Source organism: Hylobates moloch, unplaced genomic scaffold (assembly GCF_009828535.3).
Source record: "Hylobates moloch isolate HMO894 unplaced genomic scaffold, HMol_V3 SCAFFOLD_11, whole genome shotgun sequence".
Lineage (NCBI taxonomy): Eukaryota > Metazoa > Chordata > Mammalia > Primates > Hylobatidae > Hylobates > Hylobates moloch.
Window position 1 is genome coordinate 44190978 of NW_026652286.1, and position 18633 is coordinate 44209610.

An 18633-nucleotide genomic window follows, 5' to 3' on the forward strand; every position below is an offset into this window, starting at 1 on the left:
ATTTTTCACTATAGCTCCAATCTAGAGCCAAGCCCAGGAATTTTTCATTTGTTTGTTTTGAGACAGGGTCTCACCCAGGAATTTTTTGTTTGTTTGTTTTGAGACAGGGTCTCACTCTGTCACCAGGCTGGAGTGCAGTGGCATGATCTTGATTCACTGCAACATCTGCCTCCTGGGCCCAAGTGATCCTCCCACCTCAGCCTCTCAACTTGGGACTGCAACCATGTGCCACCACACCTGGCTAATTTTTTTTTTTTTTTTTTTTTTTGAGATGGAGTTTCGCTTTTGTTGCCCAGGCTGGAGTGCAATGGCATGATCTCGGCCCACTGCAACCTCCTCCTCCCAAGTTCAAGTGATTCTCTTGCCTCAGCCTCCTGAGTAGCTGGGATTATAGGCATGCGCCACCACGCCCAGCTAATTTTGTATTTTTAGTAGAGACAGGGTTTCTCCATGTTGGTCAGGCTGGTCTCGAACTCCCGACCTCAAGTGATCCACCTGCCTCGGCCTCCCAAAGTGCTGGGATTACAGGCGTGAGCCACTGTGCCTGGCCCTCTGGCTAATTTTTACATTTTTTTTTGTAAAGAGGAGATCTTGGTATGTCGTCCAGGCTGATCTCAAACTCCTGGCCTGAAGCAAACCTTTCATCTCAGACTTCAAAAGTACTGGGATTACAACCGTGAGCCACCACGCCCAGCGCAGTCTCAGCTCACTGCAACCTCTGCCTCCCATGTTCAAGCAATTCTGCCTCAGCCTCCCGAGTACCTGGGACTATAGGTGTGGGCCACCATGCCTGGCTAATTTTTGTATTTTTATTAGAGATGGGGTTTCGCCATGTTGGCCAGGCTGGTCTGGAACTCCTAACCTCAGGTGAACCACTCACCTCAGCCTCCCAAAGTGCTGGGATTACAAGTGTGAGACACCATGCCCAGCCTAGCTCAGGATTTTATCATTTAAACTGAACATAAGCCTCCCAGGGTTGATTCCTGTGCTGTGCTCAGCTCTCCAAAAGAAGAGATGGGAATGGCTGTACCCAGCATGTTTTGGATGGGTTGCTGGGAAGAGGGTAAGGGTGGCAGCAAGAGCCATATGGCACTAACAGCTAATACCCACAAAGCATTATCTGCTAGGCACTATCCTAAATTGTTTATACCAATGACATGTAGATACTACTGTCTGCATTTTCCATATGTAGAAACAGACACATAAATTAAAGAACACTGCCTGGCCAGGCACAGTGGCTCACACCTATAATCCCAGCTCTTTGGGAGGCCGAGTCGGGCGGATCACCTGAGGTCAGGAGTTCGAGATTAGCCTAGCCAACATGGCAAAACCCTGTCTCTACTAAAAATACAAAACTTAGCCGGACGTGGTGGCGTGCACCTGTAATCCCAGCTACTCGGGAGGCTGAGGCAGGAGAATCTCTCGAACCCAGGAGGCAGAAGTTATGGTGACCCGAGATCACACCATTGCACTCCTGCTTGGGCAACAGAGTGAAACTCCGCCTAAAAAAAAAAAAAAAAAAAAAAAGAACATGCTCTTTCCCCCCTCGTGGAATGAATAAATATGTGTGTCTTGAAGGGATAATGGTCCGTGGCTGACCAGAGGAGCTCAGCCTAAGCTGCTCTGCCAGAGCTAGGACAGGAACCCAAACTTCGACTCCTAAGCAGGTTCCAAACCAACAATCTGAAGGGTTTTAAGGCAGCGTTCTCCATTAAATATAGTTTGTAACCTTTGTATTAAGCCAGGTTATGTTACAGTAACATTTCTAATATTTCTGTGGCTTCATACAACTCACGTTTTTGGTTTTTTTTTTTGTTTGTTTTCTTTTGTTTAGAGACAGAGTCTCTCTCTGTCACCCAGGCTGGAGTAGTGGCATGATTATAGCTCATGGCAGCTTCAAATTCCTGGGCTCAAGTGATCGTCCTGCCTCAGCCTCCTGAGTAGCTGGGACTACAGGTGTGAGCCACAACATCCAGTTAATATATACGCATATAAAATACGTATTATATATATAATAGTAAAGACAGGGTCTCACTATCTTGCCCATTTTGATCCTCTCAAAATGTTGGGATTACAGGTGTGAGCCACTGTGCCTGGCCACAAATCATGTTTATTTCTTGCTCAAGCTACAATGTTGAATGTGGGTTATCAGAGGGATTCTGTTCATTTCTCTTTCCTGGACTACATTAGCAGCCAGGGGGTTCTGCTTCTCACTCCAGGCCCAGGCTGATGGAGGCTCCATCTTCTATGAAACGGGAAGAGGGAACTTAGCGAATTCCATAAGGCTCTTCAAATTTCCACCTGTCACTTATATAATTGGCCAAATCAAGTCATGAGCATGCCTAAATTCAAGAAGGCCAGGAAAACATGATCTTATCATGTACTTGGAAGGACAGGAGAATCACAAGGTTTGCAACAGACCTAATGAAGACTACAAAGACCTCATTATTTTCTGGTCAGTTTCTATTTCATGCATGGTCATAGTTACAAATTTAATTTTTCGGTTAGATCCTAGTAAGAAGGAGGACCAACTCTTTAAACCTATGCAAATAACTACATCAACCCAGGCCAGGCATGGTGGCTTATGCCTGTAACCCCAGCACTTTGGGAGGTCGAGGCAGGTGGATCACTTGAGGGCAAGAGTTCAAGACCCGCCTGGCCAACATGGTGAAACTCTTGTCTCTACTAAAAATACAAAAAAATCAGCCAGACATGATGGCACATGCCTGTAAACCCCAGCTTGTTGGGAAGCTGAGGCATGAGAATTGCTTGAACTCAGGAGGTGGATGTTGCGGTGAGCCGAGATCCTGCTACTGCACTCCAGCCTGGGCGATGGGCAATGGAGTGAGACTCCGTCTCAGAAAAAAAAAAAAAAAAAAAAAGAAAAACTACACACACACAGAAGAAAACAGAAAAACTACATCAACCTGAAAAGTGGAGCAATCCACCCCTGACCGCCCTGGGTAGTCTTGTAAACAAGGTCAATTTTTGCATCATGTTCTCTACAGGATCAGTGACACCATTTACAAATATGATTAGTTTACAGATATATTTGGATTAGTGGAATTAAAGATAAGTACCATCTAAAACCAACTTTTTTTTCTTTTTGTGAGATGGAGTCTCACTCTGTCACTGAGGCTGGAGTGCAGTGGCACAATCTCGTGTCACTGAAACCTCTGCTTCCTGGGTTCAAGCAATTCTCATGCCTCAGCCTCCAAGAAGCTGGGATTATAGGCATGTGCCACCACACCCAGCTAATTTTTGTATTTTTTAGTAGATACGGGGTTTCACCATGTTGGTCAGGTTGTTCTCAAACTCCTGGCCTCAAGCAGTCCACCTGACTTGGCTTCCCAAGGTGCTGGGATGACAGGCATGAGCCACTATGCCCGACCTATTTCTTTTACTTATTTATTGTGTGTGTGTGTGTGTGTGTGTGTGTGTGTGTGTGTGTGTTGGTTTTTGTTTTGAGACGGAGTCTCTTTCTTGTCCAGGCTGGAATGCAGTGGCGTGATCTCGGCTCACTGCAATGTCTGCCTCCTGGCTTCTCCTGCCTTAGCCTCCTGAGTAGCTGGGACTACAAGCATGCGCCACCACACCCAGCTAATTTTTGTATTTTTAGTAGAGACAGGGTTTCTCCATGTTGGCCAGGCTGGTCTGGAACTCCTGGGCTCAAGTGATTCACCCATTTCGGTCTCCCAAAGTGCTGGGGTTGCAGCCGCGAACCACCAAGCGTGGCCCACTTCTTTCTTGGACCAAAAGCATACGTGATAAACGCAAAAATTGATAAATTGGACTTAAAATTCAAAACTCTTGCTCTTTAAAAGACAACCTTAAGAAAATTAAAAGACAAGCAACAGACTGGAGGAAATATTTACAAAACACATCTGATAAAGCATCTGTATTCATAATATACAAAGAACACTTACAACTCAGTAATTATAAGGCAGTTGACCCAATCAAATAATGGGCAAAAGAAATGAACAAACTTCATTAAAGAAGATACACAGGTCGAGTGCGGTAGTTTATGTCTGTAATCCCAGCATGTTGGGAGGCTGAGGCAGCTGGATCACTTAAGGCCAGGAGTTCAAGACCAGCCTGGCTAACGTGGCAAAACCCTATCTCTACTAAAAATACAAAAATTAGCCAGGTGCGGTGACGCATGCCTGTAATCTCAGCAATTTGGGAGGCTGAGACAGGAAAATTGCTTGAAACTGGGAGGTGGAGATTGCAGCGAGCCGAGATCATGCCACTGCACTCCAGCCTGGGTGACACAGCGAGACTGTATCTCAGAAAAAAAAAAAAAAAAGAAGATACACAAATTATGAGTAGTTACACGAAAAGATACTCAACATTATTAATCATTAGAAAAATGCAAATTAAAACCCCAGTGATATACCATTTTATACCTATTAGAATGGCAATAATAATAAGATAGGCAATAACAAATGCTGGCAAGGATGTGAACCCTCACACAGTGCTGGTGGGGATGTAAAATGGTACAGCCCTTTGGAAAACAGTGTGGCAGTTTCTCAAAAAGTTAAATGTAAAACTACCATACAACCCAAAATTCCACTTCCAAGTATCTACTCAGGAGAAATGAAAATGAACATAACAAAACTTAATTATGAATATTCATGATATTAGGTATCATTATACATAATAGCCCCAAGCTGGCAATAACCTATATATATATATATTTTTTTTTTTTTTTTTTTTTTTTTTTTTTGAGATGGGATTTTGGTCTTGTTGCCCAGGCTGGAGTGCAATGGCATGATCTTGGCTCACTGTAACCTCCGCTTCCTGGATTCAAGCGATTCTCCTGCCTCAGCCTCCCAAGTATCTGGGATTACAGGCACACACCACCACACCCGGCTAATTTTTGTATTTTTAGTAGAGACAGGGTTTCACCATGTTGGTCAGGCTGGTCTCGAACTCCTGACCTCAGGTGATATGCCTGCCTCGGCCTCCCAAAGTGCTGGGATTACAGGCGTGCGCCACCGCACCTGGCAATAACCTAAACTTTTAGCAGCTGGTGAGTGGATAGACAAAATGTGGTGAATCCATACAGTAGAAGACTGCAGCAATGAAACGTGATGACACATGCTATGTCGTGGAAGAGCCTCAAAAACATTATGCTAAGTGAAAGAAGCCAGACCTAAGAGGCTTCATGTGGCATGATTTCACTTACATGAAATGTGCAGGGAAGGAAAATTTACAGAGGCAGAAAGTAGAGTAGTGGCTGCCTGGGGCTGGAAGTGAGAACAGGGATTAATTGTAAATGGGCATGATGGGGGATGAAAATTACTGAGGGGATGATTCTGAGTTTCTATGGGGTGTGCACATGAGGGAAACTATTCTAAAAAATTTGGCATGTGTCTCCATAAAAATCTATCATCTGAGACAAACTCCATTCTCAGTCTCTAAAAGATTGGTTGGAGGCTGAGTGTGGTAGCTCACGCCTGTAACCTCAGCACTTTGGGAGGCTGAAGAGGGTGGATGGCTTGAGCTTAGGAGTTTGAGACCAGCCTGGGCAACACGGTGAAACCCAGTCTCTAGAAAAAAAAATGCAAAAATTAGCTGGGTGTGATGGTGCCCGCCTTAGTCCCAGCTACTTGGGAGGCTGAGGTGGGAGGATCTCCTGAGCCCGGGGAGGTTGAGCCTGCAGTGAGCGGTGATTGTACCACTGCACTCCAGCCTGGGTTGACAGAGTGGGACCCTGTCTCCAAAAAAAAAAAGAAAGGTGGGATTTGGCAGTCAAGGAGCAAGTCTATTCTTGGTGTAGATGTAGATAACACCATTAGAGATGTTTATGAGGTGGCTCATTGACCAAGGACTTTTTTTTAAAAAAGTGTTTATTCCAGCTGGCACAGGTAAAGTTTGCTAAATTGAGTGTTAGAGACCAGAGCCAGGGGAAAGGCTATATCATATGACTAGCCCCCAAAAAAATTAAAGAAAAGGGAACATGAAGTACATTACCAAAAATACCAAGACAATAACCACAATCATATCCCTTTCATTAACTTTACTCCTTCCTTTTCTAGTTACATGTTCTTGGGCTAGCATCTTCCCCCAGAGAAGTCTTCTGCCTGAGGGCTGAAATTTTGCTAGAAATCCCTAGTCTGAGGACTCTGATAGGTTGACTCAACCAAGTGTTAGTTTACGGTGATGATATCAGATACATGGGTTTATTTCCTGTCAGCAAAGTATAGCAGGTATGTTTAGACAAACAAGAGGGGAGAATAGAAACCAGCTGTTGAGCTGGGTGTGGTGGCATGTTCCTGTAGTCTCAGCTACTTGGGAGGCTGAGGTGGGAGGATCGCTTGAGCCCAGGGAGGTTGAGGCTACAGTGAGTGGTGATCATACCACTGCACTCCAGCCAGGGACGTCAGAGTGAGACTCTGTCTCAAAAAAAAAAAAAAAAAAAAAAAAAGGAAACCAGTTGTTGAGAGTATCAAACAGCCTGGCCAATCTATTCATTTTCAATATCAGAATGAAAGAAGAATATTCACTGGGGTGTACTACACAACGGCACAAACCTACTGGTGACTGCTAGATTTCATGAGGTCTCAGATGATGGCTACATAGAACCTATTATTATTAGAACCTGGGGAGGGAGAAAGGGACAGGGAGGGTTAGTCTTCTCAACCGATTTAACTTTTTTCTTAATTTTTAGACAGAGTCTTGCTCTGACACCCAGGCTGGAGTGCGGTGGTGTGATCTCAGCTCACTTTACTCTCCGCCTCCCAGGTTCAAGCGATTCTCATGCCTCAGCCTCCTGAGTAGCTGGGACCATAGGCATACGCCGTCACATCTGGCTAATTTTTTGTGTGTTTTTGGTAGAGATGGGATTTCACCATGTTGGCCAGGCTGGTCTTGAACTCCTGGCCTCAAGTGATTCACCCACCTCGGGCTCTCAAACTGTTAGGATTACAGGTGTGAGCCACCGTGCCCAGCCTGACTTATGTTTGATAATTCTATGTGTCTTCTCTAGTTGTCTGAGCTCTGCAGGTGATATAGATAATGAATGTATTTACAAATCTTGAGGGCCTTATAGTCTATTTTGCAACATGTGTACTACAATTGCTACCAATAGTACAAGTTAAACTATGGAATAAAATCAACATGGGCATAAATTTGACAGTCATCATGTAAGGCCTTGCACATGAATATGAGTATACTTTTATCCTTCCAGGAAGGTCCACAATCATAGTCACAACACTTTACCTTGCATAAAAATCATCTTAGCTGGGTGTGGTGGTTCACACCTGTACAGCCTGGACAACATAGTGAGACCTCGTCTCTACAAAAAATACATAATTAGCTGGGCATGGTGGTGCACACCTGTAGTTCCATCTACTTGGGAGGCTAAGGCAGGAGGATCACTTGAGCCCAAGAGGTCAAGGCTGCAGTGAGCAGTGTTTGTGCCACTATACTCTAGCCTGGGTGACAGTGAGACCCTATCTCAAAAAAAATATCATCTAGAAGGAATGAGCCCCTCTTTTTGGTCTGACATCTTTCTCCACTTTGTGGACATGATGGACAAGGCAGCTCTTATAATACTGATAAACTAATTTTAAAAATATGGAGCATGCCAATTATACCTAATTATTTTTAGCATCCCTCCTTGTATCCTTCTTTCCTTATGAGTGTTATGCTGTGTGGGAGAGAATTTTTGGTGTAATCCAGTAGCTGTCTGGGAAGTGTAAGATGATTTTGCTGTTAAAAAAGAAATGCCTTGACAGTTATATTATTCTGAATTAGGACCTGATCTTGGAGGACAACAGAAAAAAGTGTTCTCTGGGAAAGGCCTTCATCTTGGCTGTGTAAGAAAACTGTATTTTACAACAACCTTGTCATTAGGAATTCTAATTTCTTTATAGGTAAAGAATCCTATTGTTTTATGTTATACCATGACCCAAGACTGTGACATGAGTCAGCACAACAGGAAAATTAAAAAAAAAAAAAAAAAAAGAAAAATAACATGCTTTTTGAGAAGTGAAATTCATATTCAGTTTGAGTAAGGACCTAAACTCTGCTGTCAGGGGAAAACACACAGGAAATAAAAAATAACTTTTGTTTCTTCATGTTAAAAGTAGACTTATACTCAAATGTTATACTCAAAGATGATTTTTTATGAGCAGCCAATATTGTTTAAAGCTTTCTATTTCTTAAAATAGAAGTCATCTGAAGAAGCACTTTTAGAAGGGCAGAATAAGGACGTTTGAAAATTCATTCCTCCATAAAAGCAAGAAAAACACTGGCAAAAATGGTCAAAATCAACTTTTTTAGCTGAGTGCGGTGGCTCATGCCTGTAATCCCAGCACTTTGGGAGGCCAAGGCGGGAAGATCACCTGAGATCAGGAGTTTGAGACCACCCTGGCCAACGTAGTGAAACCCCGTCTCTGCTAGAAATACAAAAATTAGCCAGGCATGGTGGCAGATGCCTGTAATCTCAGCTACCTGGGAGGCTGAGGCAAGATAATTGCTTGAACCCAGGAGGCACAGGTTACGGTGAGCTGGGATCACGTCACTGCACTTCATCTGGGTGACAAAGTGAGACTCCATCTCAAAAAAAAAAAAAAATTAAACAACTTTTCTAGAACTCTTAAAACTAACCAAAAATTTCAAAAATCTAAGGAATATTTGTGAGTGATGTCACCAACATGGTGGACTAGGAAGCTCCTGACCCTCTACCCATGAACATACCAAATAAATACCCCTTTGCCTCTGACAGAAAGCCAGAGGGAATTCCTCTGAGAGCCAGCTGAGAGACTCCTACCCATTGAGCAATTAAGGAAACATCCACACCGAATGGATAGGAAAAGCTGAGGCACACTCAGGCACAGATCTCACCTCAAGCACTGCACCATAAAAGTGGGAAAGAAATCCCAACATCCAGCTTCTCCCTGTGGAGAGATGGCATTAAACCTCACACGTACTGCCCTAACTCTAAATGTCCCACGGTTTGGCTCTTAATTCACCAACTTGGGGAGTGGGAGGAATTAGACCTGAACAAGTCTCTCCAGACCACAGGAAAAAAGCAACTTTTTTTTTGTTTGTTTTTTGAGACGGAGTCTTGCTCTGTTTCTCAGGCTGGAGTGCAGTGGCACGATCTCAGCTCACTGCAACCTCTGCCTCCTGGGTTGAAGCGATTCTCCTGCTTCAGCCTCCTGAGTAGCTGGGATTACAGGCGTGGTGGATTACAGGCGTGCGCCACCACGCCCGGCTAATTTTTGTATTTTTAGTAGAGACAGGGTTTCACCATGTTGGTCAGGCTGCTCTCGAACTCCTGACCTCGTGATCCGCCATCTTGGCCTTCCAAAGTGCTGGGATTACAGATGTGAGCCACTGGGCCTGGCCAAAAAGCAACAGTTTTATACCAGCACTTAAGTATTTCCAAGGGCTTCATTCCCTGCGATCAATGCAGAGAGGGGACTTTAAAATGCAGCTTCTGTTTCTCCCTGGAAGGGACACACTTTTCCAGTAGCTACTTGATGGTGTGGCTTCTAACTAATTTGCACTGGGGAGTTAAAGGGTCAGACAAATATTAACCTGCAGCCAGCCTGAGAAGCAGACTGGCACTTCCCAACCCTTCTCCCCTAGCTCACTCCAGCAATACCCCCACGTATATGCATACCCCCTGGAAGGAGTTTGTCCACACATCAATTGCCCCAACTTTCATAGCTTCAACCCAAGGGACTGCATCCTAAACTTCCTAGCTCTGGGAGGAGCTAGACCACAGGAAAAAAGTGGCAGCTTTATATGGGCATGTAAGTACTTCCAGGGGCTTCATCCCCCAGGGATGGTGCACAGAAAGGGCTTTAAAAAATGCAGGTCCCAGCAGGGCATAGTGGCGCATGCCTGTAATCCCAGCACTTTGAGAGGCCGAGGCAGGCGGATCTCTTGAGCTCAGGAGTTCAAGACCAGCCTGGGCAACATGGTGAAACCCTATCTCTACAAAAAATACAAAAATTAGCCCAGTGTGGTGGCGCATGCCTGTAGTTCCAGCTACTTGGGAGGCTGAGGTGGGAGGATTGCTTGAGCCTGGGAAGCGAAGATTGCAGTGGGCCACTGTACTCCAGCTTGGGTGACACAGTGAGTCCCCAAAAAAAAGAATAAAGAAAGAGAGAGAGAGAGAGAAAGGAAGGAAGGATGGAAGGAAAGAAGGAAGGAAGGAAGGGAGGGAGGGAGGGAGGGAGGGAGGAAGGAAGGAAGGAAGGAAGGAAGGAAGGAAGGAAGGAAGGAAGGAAGAGAGAGAAATGCATCGCCCATTAAAAAAAAAAAAAATCCAGGTGTGGTGGCTCATGCCTGTAATCCCAGCACTTTGGGAGGCTGAGGCGGGTGGATCACCTGAGGTCAGGAGTTTGAGACCAGCCTGGCCAACGTGGTGAAACTTCGTCTCTACCAAAAATACAAAAATTAGCTGGCATAGTGGCAGGTGCCTATACTTCCAGCTACTTGGGAGGCTGAGGCAAGAGAATTGCTTAAACCTGGGAGGCAGAGGTTGCAGTGAGCCAGGATCGCGCCACTGCACTACAGCCTGGGCAATAGAGGGAGACTCCGTCTCAAAAAAAAAAAAAAAAAGCCAGGCGCAGTGGCTCATACCTATAATTCCAGCACTTTGGGAGGCTGAGGCAGGAGGTTCACTTGAGGCCTGGAGTTCAAGACCAGCTTGGGCAACATAGCAAGACCTCATCTCTCTCTCTATATATAAAGCAGCTTCCTGTTTCTCTTTGGAAGGGGTTTTTGGCATGCATCAAGTGCCCCAACTTTTCAGTTACCTCCCAAAGGTCTCCATCCTAAACCTTTTAAGTCTGGGAGCAGAAGGGACAAGGCATATGTGAGTCTTTTTTTTTTTGAGACAGAATCTTGCTCTGTCACCCAGGATGGAGTACCGTGGAGTACAGTGGTGCAATCTCAGCTCACTGCAACCTCTGCCTCCAGGTTCAAGTGATTTTCCTGCCTTAGTGCCCACCCCAGTAGCTGGGATTACAGGCATTCACCACCATGTTCAGCTATTTTTTTTTTTTTTTTTTTTTTTTTGAGATGGAGTCTTGCTCTGTCGCCCAGGCTGGAGTGCAGTGGCGCAATCTCGGCTCACTGCAAGCTCCGCCTCCTGGGTTCACGCCATTCTCCTGCCTCAGCCTCTCCGAGTAGCTGGGACTACAGGCGCCCACCACCACGCCCGGCTAATTTTTTTTGTATTTTTAGTAGAGATGGGGTTTCACCGTGGTCTCGATCTCCTGACCTCGTGATCCGCCCGCCTTGGCCTCCCAAAGTGCTGGGATTACAAGCGTGAGCCACCGCGCCCAGCCTCCAGCTATTTTTTTTTGCATTTTTAATAGAGACGGGGTTTCACCATGTTGGTCAGGCTGATCTTGAACTCCTGACCTCAAATGATCCGCCTGCCTTGACCTCCCAAAGTGTTGGGATTACAGGCGTGAGCCACTGCGCCCGGCCATGTGTGAGTCTTTCTAGATCACAGAACAAAGAGGTAGTTTTAAATCGGTGCACAAACAGTTCCAGGGCTATGCTCCTTTGGAACAATTGAGAAAAGGGGAGGGAACATCTAGTTCCCATTTTCTCTCCAGAAGGGGCTTATAGTACACTTCCAGTGGCTACTTGATGACCTAACAGCTAACAAACTTGCACCATGGAGATCATGGAGCAAACAAACAATAGCCCTATTACAGCTTTAGCAAGGGAACTTCATGAAACTTGCCTCTGGCTCACCCTATAAATAAATCCAGGTCTACCCATTCTTCCAGGAAGGAGCTTGGCCATGCACTGAGTGCCACAACTTCTATGGCTCCAACCCTGGGATCGGTCCCCTTAATGACCTAGCTCTTGAAGTTGATGGAGCTTCGCATTCCTGGGTGGGCTGAGACCATAGAAAATGAAGAGGTGAACATATAATAGGCACGCTTCCAACAGCTATTTCCCCAGGATCAGAAGGCACAACCTGAATAAAGGCATTTGCCACAGATTTTCTCCTCAGCTTAGTGCAGAAAGAATGGGAGATAAACACCTGTATTCAGGTTTACCATAAAGATAGAAGTAGCTGAAACACACACCCAACACTCCAACGTTTCCAGCTACACCTACAGAGTCTGGCTCTTGCTTTACTGGTCTCAGAATACTGAAATGATATGACATAAACTCCAGGGGGGCACCAAAAACAGAATAGAGGTCTGGACAAACACAAAGACTTGAGAGGTACCTTAAAATCTCTGGTCAGACAGATAGGTGAGAGCCTTCTCCTACACGAGGCCAGTCGGACAAGACTGAAAGAGATAGTGATATGGTCAGGCTTTGTGTCCCCAGCCAAATCTCACCTTGAAGTATAATCCTTGTAATTCCCATGAGTCAAGGGAGAGGCGAGGTGGAGGTAACTGAATCATGGGGGCAGTTTCCCTCATGCTGTTCTTGTGATAGTGAGTGAGTTCTTAGGAGATCTGATGGTTTTGTAAGGGGCTCCTCCCCCTTTGCTTGGCACTTCTCCTTCCAGCTGCCTTGTGAAGAATGCGCGTTGCTTCCCCTTCACCTTCAGCCATGATTCTAAGTTTCCTGAGGCCTACCCATCCATGCTGAACTTTGAGTCAATTAAACCTCTTTCCTTTATAAGTCACCCAGTCTTGGGAAGTTTTTTATAGCAGTATGAAAATGGACTAATACAGATAGATATTTTATCTAATGTGCAGAAACCAACACAGAGAGTCAAGGAAAATGAAGAAATAGAGGAATATGTTCTAAATAGAAGAACAAGATGAATATCCAGAAACTGACCTCAGTGAAGTGGAGATATGTGATTTACCTGACAGAGAATTCAAAATAATGATCATGGAGATGCTTACTGAGGTCAGGGGAGTAATGTAAGAACAAACTGACAATTTCAATAAAGAGATAAGAAGTATTTAAAAAGTACCGAATAGAAATAATAGAGCTGAAGAATACTGTAACTGAAATGAAAAACTCAATAGAGGGGTCCAATAGTAAACTAGATCAAGTAGGAAAAATAAATAGTGAATTTGAAGACAGGTTACTGGAAATTACACAATCTGAGGACCAAAAAGGAAAAAATAATAAAAAAAAGAGTGAGGATAATTTAAGAGACTTATGGAACACCATGAAGCATAACGACATACACATTATCAGTATCTCAAAAGGAGAAAACAAAGAGAAAGGGCTAGAAAACATATTCAAAGAAATAATGGCAGAAAACTCCCCAAACCTGGGGAAAAAAATAGAAATCCAGATCCACGAAGCCCAAACGACATCAAATAAGATTAATCCAAAGAGACCCACATGGAGACACATCATAATCAAACTGTCAAAAGTTAAAGACAAAGAGAGAGTTTTGAAAGCAGCAAGGGAAAAGTGAAATATTGCATGCAAGGAAACCCATAAGATTATCAGTGGGTTTTCAGCAGAAACCTTGCAAACCAGAAAGAAGTAGAATAATATATTCAAAATCCTTATAGGAAAAATAAATTTTAACCAAGTACAGTACCAAGTAACCCTGTCTTCCAAAAAGGGAGAATGATAAAGACTTCCTCAGACTAACAAAAGCTGAGAGAACGTATCACCACTAGATCTGTCTTATGAGAAATGCTAAAGGGACTTATTTAAGCTAAAAGAAGAGGATGTTAATTAATTAGTAACATTAAAATATATGAAAGTATAAAACTCACTGGTAAAAGTAAGTATGTTGTCACGCCCGACGCGGTGGCTCACACCTGTAATCCCAGCACTTTAGGAGGCTGAGGCAGGTGGATCGCCTGAGGTCAGGTGTTTGAGACCAGCCTGGGCAACATAGTGAGACCTTGTCTCTACTACATAGGTGTAATTTGTACCTGTATAGGTAATGTAATGATATTGACAAAGGAATTTAAGACAAAAATTGTTAAGAGACAATTTAAGAAGTCATTTAAAAATGATAAAAAGGCCAATCCATTAAGAAGACATGGCAAATATAAATATAAATGCAACTACCAACAGAGTCCGAAAACACATGAAGCAAAAAATAACAGAATTGAGGAGAGAAATACTTTATTCAACAATAACAGTTGGAGATGTCCATATCCCACTACCAGTAGTATTTAGAATAACTAGGCAGTAGAGAACTTGAACAACACTATAAACCAACTAGACCTATCAGATATCTACAGAACACTCCAACCAAACAACAGCAGAATATATACTCTTCTCAAGTACACATGGAACACCATATTTTTGGCCATTAAAAAAGGTACCAATAAATTAAAAATAATTGAAATAAAAGAAAATATCTTCCCTGATCACAATGGAATGACATTAAAAAATAAGATAAGAACATTTAGGAAATTTACAAATATGTATAAATTAAATATACTCGTAAATAACCAGTGAGTTAAAGGGTAAATCACAAGGGAAATTAGAAAATGCTTTAAGATGAATGAAATGAAAACACAAAATACCAAAACCTAAGGGAGGTAACTAAAGCAGTGCTTGGAGAGAAATTTAGATTTGTAAATGTCAATATGAAAAAGAATAATAATCTTAAATCAATAAGCTAACCTACTACCTTAAAAAAAAACAGAGAAAGGGCCGGGGGTGGTGGCTCATGCCTATAATCTTAGCACTTTGGGAGACCAAGGCGGGCAGATCACTTGTGCTCAGGAGTTTGAGACTGGCCTGGGCAGCATGGCAAAACACCGTCTATACAAAAAATACAAAAATTAGCCAGGCGTGGTGGCATGCGCCTGTAGTCCCAGCTACTCAGGAGCCTGAGGTAGGAGAATCGCTTGAGCCTGGGAGGCAGAGGTTGCAGTGAGCCGAGATGGCACCACTGCACTCCAGCCTGGGTGACAGAGTGAGACCCTGTCTCAAAACAAAACAAAACAGAAAAAGATGAGCAAAATAAACTAGGAAAAAGAAGGAAATAGTAAAGATTAGAGCAAAAATAAATGGAATAGAGGATAGAAAAACACCCAAAATCAACAAAATAGTTAGTTCTTTAAAAAGATCAACAAAACTGATGAGCTTTATCTAATTGATCAAGAAAAAAGGAGAAGAATCAAATCAATAAAATCAGGAATGACAAAGGGAAGATCAGTACTGACCTTACAGAAATATAAAGGATTATAAGGGAATAGTATAAACAATTATATGCAACATATTAGGTAACACCGATAAAATGAACAAATTCCTATAAAGTCACAAACTACCAAAGATAACACAAGAAGTAAAGAATACAAATAGATCTGTGACAAGTAAAGAGGTTGAGTTAGTAATTTTAAAATTTCCCACAAAGAAAATTTCAGCCCCAGATGGCCTCAGTGGTGGTTTCTACAAAATGTTATTTATTTATTTTAAAGACAAGGTCTCACTCTGTCACCCAGGCTGGAGTACAGTGGCATGATCACAGCTTCCTGCAGCCTCAACCTCTTGGGCTCAAGCAATCCCCTCACCTCAGCCTCCCAAGTAACTGGGATTATAGGTGCATGCCACCATGCCTGGCTAATTTTTTTTATTTTTAGTAGAGACAAGATTTCACTATGTTTCCCAGGCTCGTATCGAACTCCTGAGCTCAAGTGATCCTCCCACCTCTGCCTCTCAAAGTGCTGGGAGGACAGCCATGAACCACCGCACCTGGATCAAATGTTTAAAGAACAATTCATACCAATCCTTTACAAACTCTTTCAAAAAATAAAAGGAGGAAATATTTCTCAACTCATTCTATAAGTTGTATTATATGAGCCAGTATTACCTTGTTATAAAATCGGACAGATATCACAAGAAAAGAAAACACAGATCAATATTCCTTATGAATTAAGACATAAATCTTCTTAACCAAATACTAGCAAACTGAATCCAGCAACAGGTCAAAAGTATATACTATTACCAAGCAGGATTTATTCCAGGATTAGAAGTTGGTTTAGCATCCAAAAATCAATTGATGTTCACCATATTATAGAATAAAGGACAAAAACCACATGATCATCTCAATTAGTGAAGAAAACCTTGTTTGACAAAATTCAATATCCTTTCATGATTAAACAAACGCTGAACAAACTAGAAATAGAAGGGAACTCAACCCAAAACCCAATGAAGAGCATCTCTGAAAAAACACATAACATCGTATTCAATGGTGGAAGGCTTTCACCCTAAGATCAGGAATAAGAAAAGGATATGTACTCTCACCATGTCTATTTAAATTGTACTGAAGGTTGCAGCTAGCGCTATTATTCAAGAAAAAAGAAATAAAAGGTATTCAAATTGGAAAGCAAGAAGTGAAACTATTTTTATTCATAGATGATATGATATTGTATACAGAAAATTCTAAGGAATCCATAAAAACAATATCATTACCACTAAATGAGTTCAACAAGTTTCAGGATACCAGATCAAAATACAAAAATCAATTGTATTTCTATACACTAGCAGTGAACAAATATGAAAATGAATTTAAGAATATGATTCCATTCATAATAGCATCAAAAAGAATAAAATATGTAGGAATAAGTTTAACAAAAGTAAAAGTCACAAGTAAAAGACTTGTAACTATAAAACATTGTTGAAAGACATTAAAAACCTAAATACATAGAAACAAATTTCATGTTCATCAGTCAGAATACTTAATATTGTTAACATGGCAATACTCTCCCAAACTGATCTACAGATTCAACTCAAGACCTGTCAAAATCCCAGCTGTCTTTTTTGTAGAAATTGACAACCTGATTCTAAAATTCATATGGACATGAAAGAGATCCAGAATAGCCAAAGCAATCTTGAAAAAGAAAAAAATTGGAGAAATGACATTTTTCACTTTCACAACTTACTACAAATCTACAATAATCAAGACAGCATGATAGTGGCATAAGGAGAGACATACACATCAGTGGAATCGAACTGAGAGTCCAGGTTTTTGACAACGGTATTAAAACATGGGGAAAAGAATAGTCTTCAACAAATGGTGCTGGGACACAACTGGATATTCATATGCAAAAAAAAAGTTGGACCTTTATCTTACAGCTTTACACAGGTGTAATACACTTGTATAAATACATCTTTATACAATATTAAAAACAACTCAAAATAGATCCATTACCTAAATAAACATAAAAACAAAAATGATGAAAGTCTTTGAAGAAAACCTAGGCAAAGAGTTTCATGACATTGAATTAGGCAATGAGTTATTGAATATGAGACCAATAGCACAGGAAACAAAAGTAAAAATAGATAACTGGACTACATCAAAATTAAAAACTTCTGTCCATCAAAGGACAATCAACAGGCAACATACAGAATGGGAGAAAATATTTGCAAATCATATACCTGATAAAGGGTGAATCCAGGATACATAAAAGAATACTACAACTCAACAAAAAGAAAACCCAATTTTAAAAATAGGCAAAGGAGCCGGGCGCGGTGGCTCACGCTTGTAATCCCAGCACTTTGGGAGGCCGAGGCGGGCGGATCACGAGGTCAGGAGATCGAGACCACGGTGAAACCCCGTCTCTACTAAAAATACAAAAAATTAGCCGGGCGTGGTGGCGGGCGCCTGTAGTCCCAGCTACTCGGAGAGGCTGAGGCAGGAGAATGGCATGAACCCGGGAGGCGGAGCTTGCAGTGAGCCGAGACTGCGCCACTGCACTCCAGCCTGGGCGACAGAGCGAGACTCCGCCTCAAAAAAAAAAATAAAAAATAAAAATAAAAATAAAAATAGGCAAAGGACTTGAATAGACATTTCTCCAAAGAAGATATACAAATGGCTAACAAGCATGGGAAAAGATGCTCATTGTCACTAATCATTAGAGAAATGTAAATCAAAGTCACAATGAAATATTGCCTCACACTCAATATGATGGCTACTATAAACCCAAAACTCCCAAAACAGGAAATAAGTGTTGATGAGGATGTGGAGAAATTGGAACCTTTGTGCACTGCTGATGGAAATGTAAAATGGTGTGGCCACTACAGAGAAGTGTGGCAGTTCTTCAAAAATTAAATATAGAATTACCATATAATCCTGCATTTCACTTCTGGATATATACCAAAAAGAATTGAAAGAAAGGTCTTAAATACATATTTATATGCCCATTTTCACAGCAGTATTCTTCATGATAGCCAAAAGTGGAAGCAACCCAAAGGTCCATTGATAGATGAATAAATAAAGAAAATGTGGTACATACCTATAATGAAATATTACCCAGCCTTAAAAAGGAATGAAATTCTGATACGCCTTACAACATGGACAAATCTTGGGGACATTACACTTAGAGAAATAAGCCAGTCACAAAAAGACAAATATTGCATGATTCCACTTAGACAAGGAACTTACAGTACAGTAGCCCAAATCACAGAGACAGAAAATAGAATGGTGGTTGGCGGGGGCTGGGGAAAGCAAAAATGAGGAATTGTTTAATGGATATAGAGTCAGTTTTGCAGGATGAAAAAGTTTCCAAGATTGATTGCAAACAGTATGACTATATTTTACACTGCTGAACTGTACCGTTAGAAATGGTTAAGATGGCACATTGTATGTCATGGGTGTTTTTACCACAATTTTAAAAAGGCCATCAAAAATTGCTTAATTATGTTTTCAGAAATGCCAGATGGTAATATATTGCTGTTTAACAGATTTGAGACAAT

General features: G+C 42.1%; 1 long non-coding RNA gene across 2 annotated transcripts in view; it reads right to left on the bottom strand.

The window, feature by feature from the left end:
• LOC116476640 (uncharacterized) overlaps window positions 1–18633 on the bottom strand; it is a 54839-nt gene that overhangs the window by 28678 nt on the left and 7528 nt on the right. The gene's annotated exons all lie outside the window — the stretch shown is intronic.